Source organism: Ovis canadensis, chromosome 3 (genome assembly GCF_042477335.2).
Source record: "Ovis canadensis isolate MfBH-ARS-UI-01 breed Bighorn chromosome 3, ARS-UI_OviCan_v2, whole genome shotgun sequence".
NCBI lineage: Eukaryota > Metazoa > Chordata > Mammalia > Artiodactyla > Bovidae > Ovis > Ovis canadensis.
The window spans coordinates 171834342-171849113 of NC_091247.1; the positions used below are offsets into that span (position 1 = coordinate 171834342).

The window sequence follows — 14772 nt, forward strand, 5'->3', positions numbered from 1 at the left end:
TTTTATCTTCTTATCCCAAAGAGCTTAAGAGGCAGAAAATATTTCAAGAGGAAACCCAGCACAGAGTATCTCTCTCTCTCTCGAATCTTTACTCCTGAAGTCTTGACTGACTCAGAAGCTCTACAATGCCTTCAAAGTATACTTTTTCCCTAGTCTAATAAGGAGCCTTAGTGGTGGTTTAGTTGCTAACTCCTGTCTGACCCTTGCGACCCTATGAACTATAGCCTGCCAGGCTACTCTGTCCGTGGGATTCTCCAGGCAAGAATACTGGAGTGGGTTGCCATTTCCTTCTCCAGGGAATCTTCCCAACCCAGGAATTGAACCAGGGTCTCCTACATTGCAGGCAGATTCTTTGCCAACTGAGCTACGAGGGAAGCCCTTGATAAGGAGCCTTCAGTTCAGTTCAGTCGCTCAGTCGTGTCCGACTCTTTGCAACCCCATGAATCGCAGCACGCCAGGCCTCCCTGTTCATCACCATCTCCCAGAGTTCACTCAAACCCACGCCCATCGAGTCGGTGATGCCATCCAGCCATCTCATCCTCTGTCATCCCCTTCTCCTCCTGTCCCCAATCCCTGCCAGCATCAGTCTTTTCCAATGAGTCAACACTTCGCATGAGGTGGCCAAAGTACTGGAGCTTCAGCTTTAGCATCATTCCTTCCAAAGAACACCCAGGACTGATCTCCTTTAGAATGGACTGGTTGGATCTCCTCGCAGTCCAAGGGACTCTCAAGAGTCTTCGCCAACACCACAGTTCAAAAGCATCAATTCTTCGGCGCTCAGCTTTCTTCACAGTCCAACTCTCGCATCCATACATGACCACTGGAAAAACCATAGCCTTCACTAGATGGACCTTTGTTGGCAAAGTAATGTCTCTGCTTTTCAATATGCTATCTAGGTTGGTCATAACTTTTCTTCCAAGGAGCCTTGGTTTGATACTAATTCCTCTCATAATAGACAGTAATGGAAGTTCAGATACAGATTAGATGGAGATAATATATATTTTAACAAACAAGGTGAATTTATAGGAGGCAGTCAGTAAACTCAAAGATTGATTCCAATTAAGAAATCTGTAACTATAGAGCTGTCCTAAATGTTAGATTCTTTACTTTTCAAAGTCAGTCTTCATTTAGCTCTACCCTGAGGGTCAGTAATCCACGCTATTTGTTTAAAAAACAATAGTATCTAAGGTGAATTGAGCTATTGCCAATCTCATCTACCCTTTAGTTTCTTTAGGAATTTATACTAGAGACACACCCTTCCTTTCTAAAGCTCCAGAATCACCCTGTGCAATAATGGGCTAATTCTGCAAGTTTGGGAGGGGGGGGGGGGTCAAACTCTGCACATTCCAAAGAGGGATCACTTAAGACTAGCTCCTGGAAGATAACCTCTGACTCCTGCAATATCCTGCCTGATAAATTTCTTTGTATACCTGAAATCTTGGGCCACACCCAATAATTTACATTAACAATGTAAATTATGGTAAATCCCTATCTTTGCATGCCTGTCAGTTTGACCTCTAGGGAGAGAAAGAATAAGGGAAGCTGGAGACTGAGTAACTAAAGACAGCCATGTAGGTACTTCCACGCTTATGTAATTGACCCCTAAAAATACCTCTGCACACCAAGATTCAGGTAAGCTTCCCTGGTTAGCACCACTCTGACACGTTGTCACACAAGACAATGGGAAGAATGAAGCACTGTCATGCAACTCCACTAGGAGAGAATAACTGAAATTCATACCTCGTTTCTCTTGGACTCTGCCCTACACACCCTTTCCCCTTTGCTGACTTTAATCTTAAGTATTTTTTCCCTCTAATAAAACATAATCATATGCTTAACAGCTTTTTAAAAATCTCTATGCCCTTTTGCAAATTATCAAGCATGAGAGTATCCTAGGAACCATCAACACATACTCCTTCAAGAAATCTGCGTATCCAAACAAAAAGCCCTAAGAGCTACTCGCTCACAATTACCAACATTTTGACTCCAATTTTCTCAAACACAGTCACATGGTTGCTAAGTCGCTAAGTCACTTCAGTCATGTCTGACTCTGCGCAACCCCATAGACGGCAGCCCACCAGTCTCCGCTGTCCCTGGGATTCTCCAGGCAAGAACACTGGAGTGGGTTGCCATTTCCTTCTCCAATGCATGAAAGTGAAGTCACTCAGTCGTGTCCGACTCTTAGTGACCCCATGGACTGCAGCCCACCAGGCTCCTCCATCCATGGGATTTTCCAGACAAGAGTACTGGAGTGGGGTGCCATCGCCTTTTCCAGTCACATGGTTACTAATGTCTAATTATACAAACATTACCACTTGAGAATCTTACACACCATTTCTGAAAATTTGCTGACCATGTACCTGCCTCTTATTTTAGATGACAATAAAGATTAAAAAAAATTATAACAGATGTGTTATTATGGAATTAATTCACATAACACAGAAACAATCCATTCTGACCATTTGAAAAGTAGACAATCCAAACTCCCTTGTACTATAAGTAAAAAATACACACTGGATTTTAAAGGCTTAGTAGTTTAAAAGAATGTGAAAAAAAATCGTTATATGCATAATGATTTTTTACAATTCTAGATATATTTAGTTAAATAAAATGTATATCAAAAACTAATTCTACTAACTGAATATGCCTGCAAAATACTTTAAAAATCCAGTATGGTGCTTGCATTGTATTTCTCTTGGGATACTGCCAATATAGAGTTTTAAGTAAATTTTGGTAGTTTTAAGTGGGTACCAAAAAGGGGGATGGAGGAAAATCACATAAGCCTTAACTTTTTCTTCATACAATGCTTTTTGAACAAAATAGTAAGAGAAACTCTGTGTTTATAACTTAGAATAGTAGGCATTTCCATCAAGAGGGGAGAAAATTCTAGTCTATAGAAGAACTTTATATGTATTTTCTAATCTGTCAGGATTAAGAAAGACATTTCCAATTCATATTATTAAGAGAAAAGACACTTCATAATAAAACACATCACAACCTCAAAAAGGTCCTATTTTTATCTTCCATGCTGTAACCATAACCTTTTAATTAAGTCACAATGATCAGTAAACACGGATGTTAAAGAATGTCATCAACACTGCCTAGATCATTATTAAAGAAAAATACTCCCAAATTAAAGATTTACCAACATTTCTAATTATCTCTAAGTTGAGTTGTGCATACCAACTTTTTTCCCATTAGCCTGATGACAAAAATACATACAATGCCACAATAAAACACTTTTCGTGAAGTAAAAATTACTATTTACATTAACTACTATATTATAATAAAGCAGGGCTAAATTACTGATTTCTTAAAACCAAAACTCTTAAGAAATGGGATAAAACATTTTTTCTGTTTTGGCAAAAACTTTTATTTGGAACTGTGAGGATCTTTCATTTCAGTTCAGTCGCTCAGTTGTGTCCAACTCTTTGCAACCCCATGAATTGCAGCACACCAGGCCTCCCTGTCCATCACCAACTCCCGGAGTTCACTTAAACTCATGTCCATCGAGTCGGTTTTGCCATCCAGCCATCTCATCCTCTGTCATCCCCTTCTCCTCCTGCACCCAATCCCTCCCAGCATCAGGGTCTTTTCCAAGTATTGGAGTTTCAGCTTTAGCATCATTACACCATCACTTTTATGAAGATTAAGATATGGTAAGAATGTGATTTAGAGTGAATGCTTGAATATTTAGTTTTATATTTAATTCATGCCACTGAAAAAACTATTTTTACCTTAGAAGTAAATGTGCTGTGATTTAAAATAAACCCTAAATAAAAACTCCGCAACTGTTTGGTTTTAATATTTTTAAGACCCATCTACAGAGAGAACAATTATTTTCAAACTGTTATTGAAATTATTACTGTTAATGAACAAGTATTTTAAAAATCAAATTTCAGCCTAAGTATTACTGATACTCTTTAGAGGGCTCTTTCCTGACCCCATCTATTCCTTTCTTTTTTTCACTCACAGCACTTAACACAAATATACAAATACATAAATACATTTATATTCCATTCAAATATATGTGTGCATGTATAATCCATAACAACTTTTATGCCTTTCTAGCTGTCAAAAAGATCTCCAGTTTTTTGCCATAGCTAGATCAAAATTTTAAAGGTAAATAAACAAGCGGACAGGGACAGGGAAGCCTGGCGTGCTGCAGTCCATTGGGTCACAAAGAGTTGGACATGACTGAGGGACTGAACTGACACAACTGGGACCTGATTAACTTAAACGCTTTTGCACAGCAAAGGAAACTATAAGCAGGGTGAAAAGACAACCCTCAGAATGGGAGAAAATAACAGTAAATGAAACAATGGACAAAGGATTAATTTCCAAAATATATAAGTAACTTATACAACTCAGTATGAGAAAAACAACCCAATCAGAAAGTGGGAAAAAGACCTAAACAAACATTTCTCCAAAGAAGAGAACAAATACATGAGAAGATGCTCAGTATCACTCATTATTAGAGAGATGCAAATCAAAACTACAATGAGTTAACACCTCCACCGGTCAGAAAGGCCATTATCAAAAAGTCTACAAACAATAAATGTTGGAGAGGGTGTGAAGAAAAGGGAACCCTCTTGCACTGTTGGTGGGGATGTAAATTGATACAACCACTATGGAAGACAGTATGGAGATTCGTTAAAAAACTAGGAATAAAACCACCGTATGACCCAGCAATCCCACTTCTAGGCATATACCCTGAGGAAAGCAAGGCTGAAGAAGACACATGTACCCCAATGTTCATTGCAGCACTATCTACAATAGCTAGAACATGGAAGCAACCCAGGCGTCCACTGACAGCTGAATGGATGAAGAAACTGTGGTACACATACACAATGGAATATTACTCAGCCATAAAAAGGAACACATTCGAGTCAGTTCTGATGAGGTGGATGAAGCTAGAGCCTATTACACAGAGTGAAGTCAGTCAGAAAGAGAGAGAGAAATAACCTATACTAATGCATAAATACAAACTCTAGAAAGATGGTACTGAAGAATTTACTTGCAGGGCAGCAGTGGAGAAACAGACAGAGAACAGACTTATGGACATGGAGAGAAGGGAGGAGAGGGTGAGATGTATGGGGAGAGTAACATGGAAACTTATATTACCATATGTAGAATAGATAGCCAATGGGAATTTGCTGTATGTCTCAGGGAACTCAAACAGGGGCTCTCTATCAACCTAGAGGGGTAGGATGGGGAAGAAAATGGAAGGGAGGTTCAAGAAGGAAAGGACATATGTATACCTGTGACTGATTCATGTTGAGGTTTGACAGAAAACAACAAAATTCTATAAAGCAATTATCCTTTAATTAAAAATCAATTAATTTAAAAAATTTAAAGGTAAAAGGGCAATAAATGATACTCAGAATGACTTCATATAAGCCGTGCCTCTTTCCCTTCCTCCGCCAAATACACACAAGCAGATGAAAATGTTGAAAAATCACTTTCCAACTACAAGTGCTTAAAATATGTAATGTGTTGGCTTACTTTATCACCGGAGTCTAAATTTGATCTGGGATTGCCTGCTGTACAATTAAGAAAACTCTTCAGGTTATTTTTTTCTTTTAAATCCTGAAAATATAACTACAGGCATACCTTCTTTCATTGCACTCTGTTTCACTGCACAACAGATAATGTGGGTTTTGTTTTGTTTTTACATTAATGGAAGGTTTGCAGCAACCTGCAAGTCTATTGGTACCATTTTCCAATGGAATTTGCTCACTTTGTGTCTCTGTGTCCCATTTTGGTAATTCTCACAATATTTCAAACTTTTTCATTGGTAGTATATTTGTTGTAGTAACCTGTGATCAGTGATTTTTGATGTATTATTGTAATTGTTTAGTTAGTTCAGTCGCTCAGTCATGTCCGACTCTTTGCAACCCCATGAATTGCAGCACGCCAGGCCTCCCTGTCCATCACCAACTCCCAGAGTTCACTCAGACTCACATCCATCGAGTTGGTGATGCCATTCAGCCATCTCATCCTCTGTCATCCCCTTCTCCTGCCCCCAATCCCTCCCAGCATCAGTCTTTTCCAATGAGTCAACTCTTCGCATGAGGTGGCCCAAGTACTGGAGTTTCAGCTTCAAAGAACGCCCAGGACCGATCCCCTTTAGAATGGACTGGTTGGATCTCCTTGCAGCCCAAGGGACTCTCAAGAGTCTTCTCCAACACCACAGTTCAAAAGCATCAATTCTTCAGTGCTCAGCTTTCTTCACAGTTCAGCTCTCGCATCCATACATGACCACTGGGAAAACCATATCCTTGACTAGATGGACCTCTGTTGGCAAAGTAATGTCTCTGCTGATATATATATATGTCTTTAAAAATGTATGAATTTTTGCCTAACTGAAAAATTTATGACATTTTGATTTCTTTGACTTAGTATGAATGGAATGCTGGATTTCTAATTTAAAAAAAAATAAATATGCAACAAGCAACAAAGGTTTACTGTACAGCACAGGGAACTATAGTCAATGTCTTATAATAACCTATAATGAAAAAAATCTCAAAAATAATATATGTGTATAACTGAAATCACCTTGCTGTACACTTGAAATATTGTAAGTCAACTATACTTCAGTAAACATACATAGTAAGAAGAAAAAAAAAGGATATCAAAACAGTCTTACTTCTGATATGGAGAAAGTTTTAGTAGGCTGGATGGAAGATCAAGCCAGCCACATTCCCTTAAGCTAAAGCCTAGATCACAGCAAGGCCCTGCTGCTACTGCTGCTGCTGCTAAGTTGCTGCAGTTGTGTCTGACTCTGTGCGACCCCACAGACGGCAGCCCACCAGGCTCCCCATCCCTGGGATTCTCCAGGCAAGAACACTGGAGTGGGTTGCCATGTCCTTCTCCAGTGTATGAAAGGGAAAAGTGAAAGTGAAGTCGCTCAGTCGTGTCTGACTCTGTGCGACCCTATGGACTGTACCCCAGACTCCTCCATCCATGGGATTTTCTAGGCAAGAGTACTGGAGTTGGGGTGCCATTGCCTTCTCCACAGCAAGGCCCTAACTCTCTCTAATTCTATAAAGGTGAAAGAAGGTAAGGAAGCTGTAGAAAAGTTCCAGCAAAGGCTGGTTCATGAAGTTTAAGAAAAGATGCTATCTCCAGAAAGGTACAAGGTAAAGCAGCAAGTATTGCTATAGAAGCTGTAGCAAGTTATTTAGAATATCTAGTTAAGATAATTAATGAAGGTGGCCACACTACACAACAGATTTTCAATGCAGACAGAACGGCATTCTACTGGAAGAAGATGCCATCTAGGATTTTCACTGGAGGAGAAATCAATGCCTGGCCTCAAAGTTTCTAAGAACAGGCTGACCCTCTTGTTAGGGGCTAGCACAGCTGGTGACTTTAAGCTGAAATCAATGTTCATTTACCAGTCCAAAATCCTAGAGACCTTAAGAATTATGCAAAACTACTCTGCATGTGCTCTGTAAAAGGAACAACAAAGTCTGGATGACAACACATCTGTTTACAACAGGTTTCCTGAGTATTTTAAGCCTACTCTTCTTGAGACCTACTGCTTAGAAAAAATTCCTTTCATATTATCACCGGAGAAGGCGATGGCACCCCACTCCATGGAAAATCCCATGGACGGAGGAGCCTGGTGGGCTGCAGTCCATGGGGTCGCAGAGAGTCAGACACGACTGAGCAACTTCACTTTCACTTTTCACTTTCATGCATTGGAGAAGGAAATGGCAACCCACTCCAGTGTTCTTGCCTGGAGGATGCAGGGATGGGGGAGCCTGGTGGGCTGCCATCTCTGGGGTCGCACAGAGTCATACACGACTGAAGCAACTTAGCAGCAGCATATTACTGCTCACTGACAATGCATCTGGTCACCCAAGAGCTCTAATGGAGATGTACAATGAGATGAATGTTTGGTGACTGCTAACACAACGTCCACTCTGCAGCCCATGGATCAAGGAGTAATTTTGATTTTCATGTCTTAAATATATTTAATACAGCTACAGCTGCTATACACAGTGATTCCCTTGATGGATCTAGACAAAATAAATTTAAAACCTTCAGGAAAGGATTCATCATTCCAGATATCATTAAAGACATTCTTGATTCATGTGAAGAAGGCAAGATATTAACAGGAGGTCTGGCAGAAGTTGATTCCAATCTTCATGGATGACTCTGAGGAGGTCGAAGACTTCAGTGGAGGAAGAAACTGCAGATTTGATAGAAATAGCAGGAAGTAGGATTAAAATGGAATCTAAAGATATGACTGAACTGCTGCAATCTCACGATAAAAAGATTTAACAGTTGAGGAGCTGCTTCTTAAAGATGAGCAAAGAAAGTGGTCTTGAGAGAAATCTTCTCCTGGTGAAGATGCTATGAAGATTGTTGAAATAACAACAAATGATTCTGAATACCACATAAACTTAGTTGATAAAAGAGCAGAAGAGTCTGAGAGGACTGAGTTCAATCTTGAAAGAAGTTCTACTGTGGGAATAATGCTATCATACAGCATTGTATTCTATGGAGAAATAGGTCATGAAAGGAAGAACCAATTGACACTGCCAGGAGCCAGCGTGAGGAATTCCACCCGTGACAAGGTCATGCAGCAGAGCTCTGATGACAAGGCTTATCAGACCTCAGGTTTTCCCCCTGGTATTTCCTGAGCATGTACCCAAAAAAATAAGAATCTGCCTGCCTTATTGTATTTTTCTACTTTTCTGACACTCTCTGGAAAAAGTTAACTCAGGGCTTTAGTCTTCTGCATTTGAAAGGGATGTTTCAGTTAAACCCCCTCTGATCACTCTCTAGCTTGCCTAACAGGTTCCCCTGGACCTCTTACAGCTTGTGAATTGCTTACAGTCCCCCAACCGCGAGAGGCACAAAGCTTAAAGCATCTTAAAGATACAGAGCCTTTTCCAAAGAGCTAAAAATCATATTGGTGATGGGTTTTCACTGTTGACTTAATGATTGCTGCCAGACCTCCATATTCTTTATCTTTTAGGCACCTGGGAGGATGTTAATCAATGTAAACGGGATATGGAAAAAGATATATAATAGTTCTGATGTTAGCAACACTAGACTTTTGAGTTAATTACTTTCCTTTGTTATAAATCACTGTACTCCTTTTACTTGTTATAAATTGCTGTATCTTTGCTATGTAAGAATGTAACTTTATTTAGTGTTTTCTGAGAGTGGCACCAGACTTTGAGAAGAACACCACAAGTAAGTCTTCTGGTTGACAAACCCTTATCAGAAAAAAGGCTGTAAAATGTTAATTGGCCCTTTTGGCCAGAAGATGATGTAAATCACCTAAGACTTGTGTATAAAATTAGGTATGCAAAGAGAAAAGCCTGGTTTTGATAAGAGTCTGGGCTGCTAACGCTGCATAACTTCGTATTACCCATTGATCTCTATGTACAATCAAAAAGGTATGAAAGGCCTTTTCTAGACAATAGAGGCCGGGCCAGTCATTGGAAGGACTGGTTTCCCCCATGTCTCCTCTTTACTCTAATTTCAGGCTGAATTCCCATCTGGGGCGTGGAGGCTCACCATATCTACTTACTTGTCCCGGCTTCTAAGATCCGTAAGAGAGAGAGCCCAAGGCAGGGCACTCTCCGATATTCAAATGGACTAACGTAGATGGTGCATGCTCCTTGTCTGGAACTTTATTGGCTTTCCACGTAAACCAAGTTATTCAGCCTCTTTTCTCCACTTAATTTTCCTACACTATTTCTTCCTAATCTAATCTTATATTAATAAATAAATAAGTTTTTTCCTTGCCAACGCCGTCCCCGCTTCGAATTCCCTGGATCCACCGGGGCTGGACCCCAGCATGACACATCAGTTGTTACAGTAAAAACTTGCCACAGCCACCCCAACCTTTAAGAACCACAACCCTCATCAGTCAACAGACATCCTCCAGCAAAAAGATTACAATTCACTGAAGGCTCAGGTTAATAGCATTTTTTAGCAGTACTTTTAAATTATGGTGTACATACTCATTTTTTAGACATAATGCTATTGCACGCTTACAAGACTACAGTATAGGGTAAATATAAGTTTTATATACACTGGGGGAAAAAAATCTGTGTGGCTCACTTTAATGCAGTGTCTGGAACCAAATCTACAGGAACTCTGAGGTATGCCCATATTCCATTTACTTACAGAATATACAGATAACCATTCTGGAATACCAACTGAGTTTTGCCATAGGAATGGGAAACCACTTCTTTCTTTTTTACTGTTGCTACTGTTTTTAAGCTATATAAAGCTATAAAAACTCACAATTAGGTCCTTCACTATGAGTATTTACCCATAAAAATGCTGTCATTTTGTGGCCCTTTTGGTATTTCCAATAAAAAAGAGAATTTGTACTCAAATTTACCTTTTAAACCAAACTTTTCCTAATTAAAAGATTTGAGAGGCAATTCTCTGCTTATATCTTTGAAATATTCTTAAAACAATTTCTTACTAGTAACTGTAGTTAAAGTCAAGGAAAAAGCTAAAAATTGTTTTTAAAATGCTATGACTTTCTTTTAGGTAAAGAAGCTAAATTTACATACAGAACAAATTAAGCATTTTAAAGTTTGGATTAAAATCCAAGACTGAGGGACTTCCATGGTAGTCCAGTGGCTACGACTCTGCTTCCAAGGCAGGGGGCATGGGTTTGATCCCTGATCAGGGAACTAGGATCCTATATGGCACACAGTGAGGCCAAAAAATAAAATTTGTTTAAAAAAAATTTTAATGCAAAATTGAAGTGACAAACTAATACTTTTTCACTTAGCCCTGCTGTTGTTAATCTTTCCAAAATATCTAGTAGTTAATATGACTTCTCCAAGAGAGCTTTATTTACTTCTTTATAACATTTTCTTCAGTCACTGTGGTTTTATATTAAACATGTAAATGAAATAAATTCACTGAGTGGACAGTAAGCAAATTTTCTAATAGTTTTTCCTCAATAATTAAATCACAATAAATATCTACCACTTTCTAGGACACCTGGGCTAGCTACACTTAGAGGAATAACTAAAAATGAAGATTTTTCACTAGATATAAAAATTTCTTATTTGTATAAAACACGAAGTTTTGTACAAAAGATTGACAGACCACTGAAATAAAATTTCAGTCATGCCTATGGGTTTTTCCCACCACTTAAGTATCTTAATCTTTTATGTGTTCAAATATGAGACTGAGTCTTTTCATTTGAAAGTATGAGCAGTCAAACACACAAACCAGGAAAAAAAGAAAAAGACACCTACCAAAGACTTTTGTCTACTCACAAACACACATTAGAGGGACAATATAATACTGTGACACTTCAGATGCAAAATATCATTGCAGGAAGCTCTTGGGGTTGCTCCCACCCCACCCCAGCAAAACCTACCAGCAAAGGGAGAAAAGGACCAGAACCAACTATCTCAGACCTCTGTCACTTGACTGAACCCATGTAACCACCAGGGGAGTGCCTGCTAAAGGGACAAGCTGCTGATCCTGACAGGAGAACCACATGTGCCAACCAGTCAACACTGCTCACTCCTCAGCCTGGTTCCAATGACAGAGACGGCTGCAATGCAACCTGCATTCCTAGAGCAGCTGGCTGGTGCCAGGGAAGACAGTGGGGACCTTTGACACACAAAAAATGGAGGCTGCAGATTTTGGTCAGTCTGGCAAACTCCTTGGCAGACTGACACAGATGTAGACACGCTTAAGGCCCTTTTGGACTGCCAGGTGTGCCTACACCAGCATCTGTTGGGAGGTTTAAAAAGACAGCAATGTTTTTTTGTTATTGCTTGAGCCAAGTATTAAAGAAGATCTTCATCAAGTCACTACCTGACTGCAAAGATAATGGAACAGAAACTTCAGTGACCACACACAGGAATACACATTTGCAAAAATAATTTGGCAAAGTCACAAATGGATGGGAGCAGACCTCAACAGCCAAGAAACACCCACAGCCATGGTGTAGGAGTAGCTCATTTACAATTACCACATTATAGTACAATGTCCAGATCTCAACAAAAATCACACAGCACACAAACAAGAAGAAAGCATGGCCCATTTATAAGAAAAAAAGCATTTCACAGAAACCTTGAGGAAGACCAGAATTTGTAATAGCCAAAGGTATTAAGTAAACTGCCCTAAATATGCTCCTAGTTAAAGGAAGCTAAGAACAAAGAACTAAAGGAAACCAAGAAAACAACGTATGGAAAGATAGTATTAATAAAGACACAGATATTATAAAGCAACCAATGATAAAATTCTGGGTTCCCAGATGGCACTAGTGGTAAAGAACCTGCCTGCCAATGCAGGAGACTTAAGAGATGTGGGTTTGATGGTCAGGAAGATCCCCCTGGAGAAGGGCATGTCAACCCACTCCAGTATTCTTGCCTGGAGAATTCCATGGACAGAGAAGCCTGGTGGGCTACAGTCCACGGGGTCGCAAAGAGTTGGACATGACTGAAGCAACTTAGCACGGCAAAATGTAGATTCTAGAGCTAAGAATACAGTAACTGAAAAATTCACGAGAGACTTAAGTAGACAGAAGAAAAGATCAGTGAACTTGAAAGAAAGTAAAACTTACTAGTCTGAGGAACAGAAAGAAAAAATGAAGAGAAATGAATAGAGCCTGAGGGACCTACAGAACATCCTCAAGCAGAGCCACAAAACCAGTCACAGGAGAGAAGAGAAAGAGAAGAGGGTTAAAAAAAAAAGTGAAGAAATAAAGATCGAAAGTTCCCTAGTCTGATGACAAACATGAACATATACATCCAAGAATCTCAACAAACTCCAAGGATAAACTCAAAGAGATCCACGCTGTGACACATTATATTCAAAGTGTCAAAACCCAAAAACAAAAAATTAAAAAAAATTTGAAAGCACCTGGAGAGAAGCAACTTGACACAAACAAAGGAACCCTCAATAAGATTAACAATTGATGTTGCATGAGAAAATACATGAAGATCAGCTGGCACTGAGAATAATGTATTTAAAGTCTGAAAAAGAAAAAAAAAAGAAAAACAATTGGTCAACCAAGAATTCTAATTTGGCAAACTATTCTTCAAGAATGAAAGATCAATAGACATTTCAGATAAAAGCTTAAGAGGTTCATTATTAGTAGATATGCCCTATAAGAAATGCTAATGGGAGAGTTGTAGGTTGAAGTGAAAGGACATTCGATGGTAACTCAAAGCCATAAAAACTAAGAAATACCAGTAGAGGTTAAATATGCGTAGTTATAAAAGGTAGTATCATTGCACTTTTGGTTTGTAGCTTCACTTCCCCCCACTCTTTCCTATATGATTTAAAGGACAATGCACACACACACACTTACAAAAATGGTAAACATAAACCTAATGGGCACACAATGTATAAAGAGGTAATCTGTGACAATAATATATAGACAGGGAAGTTAATATACTATTTATAAATATATATTTATACATATCAGAGTGTTTATATACTATTGAGGTTAAGCTGGTATTACTCAAGAGTGGTAGGTTATTAGAAGTTAATTCTAGTTTCCAAGTACCCATTAAGAAATTAACTTAAAAATATTACCGAGGGCTTCCCTGGTGGCCCTGTGGTTATGATGTGGTTAAGATTGTCCTTGCAATGCAGTGGACACTGATTCAATCCCTGTTGCAGGAAGATCTCACATGCTGTGGAGCAACTAAGCCCATGCACAGCTACTGCAGCCTACAGCCCATGCTATGCAGCAAGAGAAGCCACCAGGACGAGAAACCTGTGCGCTCGACCAGAGAGTGGCCCAAGCACATCAGAGAAGACCCTGCACAACCAAAAATTTTAAAATTACTTTTAGAAATATCACAGGACAGGGAAAAAGGAAAAGAGTAAGAAAATCAACTACAAAAAAATCAAGGAAGTGTAAAATAGGGCAATAACTGAGGAATGAAGGAACAAGAGACAAAGATATATAGAAAAAAGTAGCTAAACAGAAGAAATCCTTCCTTATCAGTGGTGGTTTAGTCTCTAAGTCGTATACAACTCTTAGAACCCCATGGACTGTAGCCTGCCAGGCTCCTCTGTCCACGGGATTCTCCAGGCAAGAATACTGGAGTGGGTTGCCATTTCCTTCTCCAGGGGATCTTCCCGACCCAGGGATCAAATCCAGGTCTCATGTACTGCAGGCAGATTCTTTACTGACTGAACTCCAAGGAAGCCCAATACTGGAGTGGGTAGCCTTATCCCTTCTCCAGTGAATCTTTCTGACCTACAAAACGAACCGGGGTCTCCTGCATTGCAGACAGATTCTTTACCAGCTGAGCTACAAAGGAAGCTACATTAAATGTAAATAGACTAAACTCTTCAATGGAAAGGCAGAGGTTGGCAGAATGGATTTTAAAATATGGTCCATCTATGTGCTGTTTATAATAGGCTTATTTTAGATACTAAGATTGAAAGTAAAAGGATAAAGATATTCCATGAAAACAGTAACCAAAAGAGAGCTGAAATAGCTAAGTTTTTTGTCAGAAAAATAGAACAAAATAGTGAAATAAAGGTTGCTGCTACTGCTGCTAAGTCGCTTCAGTCGTGTCCGACTCTGCGTAACCCCACCAGGCTCCCCCATCCCTGGGATTCTCCAGGCAAGAACACTGGAGTGGGTTGCCATTTCCTTCTCCAATGTATGAAACTGAAAAGTGAAAGTGAAGTCGCTCAGTCGTCTCCAACCCTTAGTGACCCTATGGACTGCAGCCTACCGGGCTCTTCCATCCACGGGATTTTCCAAGCAAGAGTACTGGAGTGGGGTGCCATTGCTTT

The 14772-nt window shown here is 39.5% G+C and overlaps 1 protein-coding gene across 1 annotated transcript in view; it reads right to left on the reverse strand.

The window, feature by feature from the left end:
• The window catches only part of CDK17 (cyclin dependent kinase 17), a 109521-nt gene that overhangs the window by 45211 nt on the left and 49538 nt on the right, over positions 1 to 14772 (reverse strand). The window lies entirely within an intron of this gene.